The following is a 5,259-nucleotide window of genomic DNA, read 5'->3' on the forward strand; positions in this document are numbered from 1 at the left end:
GAGCAGTGCGTGGGAGCGTCCCCTCCCCCCCAACATGTGGCTACCTGCGAGGCGCTCTGCCCCCAACGGCCAGCGGCGCCCGCGAGCCCCTCCCTAGCCGTGCCTGGGGGGTGACGTTGTGCCCCGCCCCCACCCGCGTGGCGGAGGTGCCCCCTAGCGGCGGCGCGGCGCGGCGCTGGGCACAGTGCGGGCCCCTGGCTGCGGGGAGGAGTCGCCCCCGCGCTAAAAATAAAAGGCAGCGGCTGCGCGCCCTATAAGTCCTGCCCGTGGGGGCCGCCGGCCCGGGCCGCCCTTTCCCCGCGGGCCGGCTCGGGTTCGTCTCCCCCGGCTGCAAACGCACGAAGCTGCGGGGCTCGGAGCCGCCGGGGCGGGGACCCCGTTACCCCGCTCGGGGTAGTGGCGCGGGCGCCTTGGGGCTCCTCCATGGGAGGGTTTGTTTCTGCTCCTCCTGCTTCGTCATTTCTTGCCGTCGGGTTCACTTTGACTTTGAGGGCAAGGCCACGCTGGCCTCCCACTGCTTTCGTGGTCTCCCTTCATTCACCCTTGCTCCAAGTGCAGGTGACTTGGATAAGTTCTCTGAAGAAAAGTTTCAGACTAGTTTCAGGTGCCAGATCCATCAGTGAGTCTTGTTGTCTTTTTAAGTCCTTTCACGTTACATCTTAATACCTATTTTCCGGGGGTAGGGAACAGCACAGGCTACAGACAGGGAGCCTGGCTGACTGTATGCAACATGCTGCCAGTTGGTACATACAGAGCAAAGAAAATCTATTTTTTCTCTGTAATTTCCTTCTGCTGTAGTAATTTTAGGTGTGACTGGTAACACTATCAGATGAAGACATTGCAGGCAGAAGTGCAAGGCTGACATTGCCCTTTCCGTTCAGTTGCTCATTCTGCATGTCGAGCAGACCTAGTGTCTTTTAGTTTCCACAAGTGGAGGGGTGTTTTAATAAAAAGTTAGTAATTGAAGTTGCAGAAAAATTCCAGGAAATCTGGAAGAAATCTGTTAGTGTTTGGTTTGTGTTGCAGGAGGTAACAAAGATTCAGGACTGGACCCCAGTGCCACAGAAGAAAACTACTCTCAAACCTCTTATTGTTATTAATGGGTGATACATAGGCTTCTGACAGATGTTAAATTAAAGGTGAGAAGGGCTCTGATGCAAAATCCCAACAGGAGGTGTCATGGTGGAATCCAGCATCGATCCCATTGCATCGTATCACCAGCACTGGGGGAGCTCTGGAGGGGTGCCCTGATCAGCTACCAGCTGCTGGAGCCTGCAGGAGTCTGGGAGCGCTGGCCACGGATTCAATTAAAGGCATGATAGGAACTGGCTACAGTTATTACACAGTTTATGTGATAACTTTGTGGCTTATTCCTCATTTTATTGTGCTGTTAATTGAATGAATGAGTGGCTAGGTTACCACTTAAGACATGACTGAACACTCAGTGGCTCTAGAGAGACCAAGTGTTCAGCTGATTTAAAAAATGGCTTTCACTGAGCTACAATAGTTTTTTTCAAGTTGAGGATCTGGTTATTAATAACCCAAACTATGACAGTTAAGGATGTTTTTAGCAGTATCATTTATTGAACCAGCTGTATAGTTGGGAGAGATGTTAGATGCACTTCTGGGCAAATAGTGACTTGAAAAAGGCACTTTGTGCTTCAGCCCTTCATATCTGACCCTTCACAGCATCTCCTGGAAGCAGGTGGTGGGGCAGGTGGAGCTGTCCTGCCTGCTTCTGTTTGGGAGGAGTGTGGGCAGGGAGGGTTACAGCAAAAGCAGACTCTCTTGCCTGCTTTAGGTTTATCAGATAGCCCTAATCTAATGCAGAAGGAGTACCTGCTCAAGCACTGCCCTTCTCATCTGGCTGGGCATGAGGCACATGGGGCACTTGTACCTGGCTGTGGTGGCTGTGCCTGTGCAGCAGTACCCCTGAAAGGGTTTTGCACAGGAGTGGACAGTTATTTGGGCTGGAGGGCCACTTAGCAAGTATTGGGGAGCTGTTGCGAGCTGGGTCAGCAACCTCCCCCCCCCCCCAACACCTCCTGCAGCAGCTCACCAAAAGTCCCTAAGTTGCTTTGCCCCGGGACCCAAGACCAGCCCGGAACATGCTCTAACAGGGCACGCTTGGCTGGGCAGTGGGATGGGGCTGCAGCCTGGCAGGGAGTGGCATTCGAGAGCAAGATAGGTAGGCAGGGCCGTGATCTTGGGATGGTGATGGCCAGGGCCCAGAGCAGAGCTGTGATCCACTCCCAGTATGCCCCTGCCTGCAGAAACGGCACTCATCGCAGGGATTTGTGGACAGTAGATTGTGTCTTTGCCTCAGACTGCAGCCCCAAACTGTCACTGCCCCAAGATCCCAGCTCTGCCCGCCTGTCCCACTCCTGGATAGCACTCCCCACCTACCTGTGGCCCCATCGCATCTGCCTGGCTGAGCATGCCCTGCCCACACAGGTCCCAGCTCCATCCCCATGGAGACCTCATCAGGCGCCCCCAGTGGTGGCTGCAGAGTGGACAGGCTGGAGTGCTGGGGCAGTGAAGCTAGGGCCGGGTCTGACAGTGGCAGCAACATTAGAGGCAGTGGCCTGAAGGAGCTCCTGCTGCTGGGGCTGCTAGGAAGTGGAGTCCAGCCATTGAACCACCCTTCTTCAGCCTGCTGCATGCTCGGGCAGCAGGACTGGCTACACACGCTGCAGCTCCTCAGATGCAGGTGGCCGGGGAAGGGGTGGGGCTGAAGTAAACCCAGCCCAGTTCACCAGGCTGTGACAGGGACAAAAAGTCCCCATGGTGGGGGCTTTCCTTCCCCTCACACTATGCAGACCTAGGCTATGGCGCTGGAGGTCTGTTCCCCTTGCCCCACCCCATCCCACCAGGCTAACTGGCTCAGGCAGGAAACAAGCTAGGGAGCAGAGGTGTTACTGCCTCAGCTCTGTGACGTCTGGGAGTGGGGCTGGCCCTGCTTCTCTGAAGCAGACAGCATAACCCAGGGCCGCAAAGCATCCTGGGATACTGGGGGTCTGTGAGTTAACTTGAATCAGGAGGGGATCTGGGATAGAAGTTTCATAAACTCTTTTAACCTAAATCAGTTAAGTTGGATATTTCATCCATCCAGATTTATCTTGAACCAGGTTTGGTCATTTTGAAAGCAGTTTATGTACACTGAACTTGTGTTTTGTTACAGGTTTCAACTGGTGTCCAATCAACTTTACCCAGTTTATGTGTAACTTCTGTCCCTAGCCTGTTAGAACATTTCCCAAGTAGAGAAGAGATGGGTTTGTTCTTAATGTAGCCAGGGGAGACATTAATGTAGCTAGAGGTACTCCCCAGCTGGGTTATGAAAACTGTTATACTTTGCCACAGTGAATCAAGAGTTAGTGGTTAGGACACTTTCCCAGAGGTGTAGGAGTAGGGTCCTGCATTACTGGCCCTGCTTACAGAACTTTTTACATATTTTATACAATGACTCTATTATAAAATATGTAACTGGTCCAGGGAGTAGGAACTAGAACCCAGCCCCCAACCCAGGAGGAGAGAATCCCAACAAGCAGGCTACAAAATTGCACTACCCTTTTTCTGGCTACAAGAATCTTGGATTCTTTGCTGCATGGAGGCACATCTTCAACAGGTAGAGAGCAGACAGTGTCTCAACGTAGTACAGCGTGGTAATAAGGGTACTCTTCTAGGAGGCGGGCCATTGATTGAGGCCCTTCAAACTTTGGAAGTACCTGAATGTCTTCCATTTTTTAGCTGAATGCCATAACCTTTAGGAGGGACCAATACCAACACCATTTAAAGTGACCATAAACAATTTTTTTTGCAAACCCAATCCATCTGATACCTATCAATCTACTGTGAATGTACCTACAGACATCTTGGGCAATGTAGGTTGCCTATCTTTGAATCCTGGATTGCCTAGTCTTTGAATCCTGATAAAGTATAGGTGTGTGATGAGTGTCAAACTGTTCAGAACCACCCTGGTCTGGGTTTGTGCAGGAGCTGTACTTTAAAGAGCTGAGAGACATCTAGAGAACTTCAGTATGAAACTGGGAGTTGCCTGAGTTTTCTACTCTGAGGCACTCAAAAAGGTGAGGAAAGTTTTTTGGATCAGTTCTGGACTTTGCCACTGCACTTCTGCTTAAGTTTTTTTTTTTTTGTTTTTTTTGTTTTTTTATGGAAGTAAACATTTTCTTTAAACAGAAGGAAAAGATAAAGCATAACTGCATGCAAATCCATTATGGTAATGATGTCTAGTAAAGACAATTCTTGTATACTAAGTCTGTGTTTTGGTTCATACAGTTTGGCAAAAAAATGACCATCTTGAATTTAAATATACAGGTTTCTTGTCAATAAATAAAATTTATCATATAGCTGCAATGCAGGCATTGACCATCATTGAGAATTAGTATTTACCTGAGGATCGTGCTTTGCTGGCATACCAGGTGTCAGCTCTATAAATATCTAGTATTAGAGGCTCACTGATGCATCAGTTTATATCGTATTGGCACTGATAAAAGGAAAATTGACATTATTGGCAATCAGCTTTTTTTGGCTGATGTAGCTGATAGTGTTGCTGACAAATGCCGTGTGCATACGCGCAGCTGCAGCATGCATGTGGCCAGCCCAGCAGCTTGGACAGCAGCATCCAGCTAGTAAGTCTGGTGGAGGGGAGGAAGGGGCATGGAGGGGAGGCAGATCGAGGCCTCCACGATAAGGGAGGGAGCAGAGCTGGGGCAGGGACAGGTGCTGGTCAGCCAAGATGGGGTGGGGAATGGAGCTGCAAGTGGCTCGCCCCAGGAGGGCAGCTCCTGCCATTGCATGCACCCCCGGGGCAGGCATAGGGGGAATGTGCACCCCCAGATCTGTGCATGGGGTGAGGGTGGGCTGCTGCTGCAAACTGGGGCCAGGGGCGGTGCCAGGCTCTTGCCAGCAGGGGTGGGCCTAGGCCAGGACTGCACTCAGGGCAGGCAGGAGCACTGGAGAGAAGAGGTCATGGGGGGGGGTGATGGCAAATTCTGGTGTGGCTGCAGCCCACCCTGTAGGCCCCCCTCCCAGCACAGCTGCTGCCCACTCTGAGCGCAGCCCCGGTCCAGTGCCCCCCACCAGGAAGAGCCCGGCTCCACCAGAGTGGGCAGCCCGCCCTCACCCCACTCACAGATCCAGGAGGCACACACCTGTGCCTGCCCCTATGCCTGCCCTAGGGGCGCATGCAGTAGTGGGAACTGCCCCCTGTACTACCCCAATGAGCTGCTCACGGCTCTG

At 52.0% G+C, this 5,259-nt stretch overlaps 1 protein-coding gene across 5 annotated transcripts in view; it reads left to right on the plus strand.

Moving 5' to 3' along the window:
• Positions 1–483: 483 nt before the first annotated feature.
• BEND3 (BEN domain containing 3) overlaps positions 484–5,259 on the plus strand; it is a 34,035-nt gene continuing 29,259 nt past the window's right edge. For 3 of the 5 annotated variants that reach the window (XM_019520139.1, XM_019520140.1, XM_019520142.1), the window contains exon 1: positions 484–619. The gene's annotated coding sequence lies outside the window, so the exon portion shown is untranslated. Of the gene's footprint in view, positions 620–3,394; positions 4,086–5,259 lie in introns of those variants that run through there. The other 2 variants (XM_019520138.1, XM_019520141.1) reach the window with 1 other exon arrangement.

Source organism: Gavialis gangeticus, unplaced genomic scaffold, assembly GCF_001723915.1.
Source record: "Gavialis gangeticus isolate Ggan-Ray unplaced genomic scaffold, GavGan_comp1, whole genome shotgun sequence".
Taxonomy (NCBI): domain Eukaryota; kingdom Metazoa; phylum Chordata; order Crocodylia; family Gavialidae; genus Gavialis; species Gavialis gangeticus.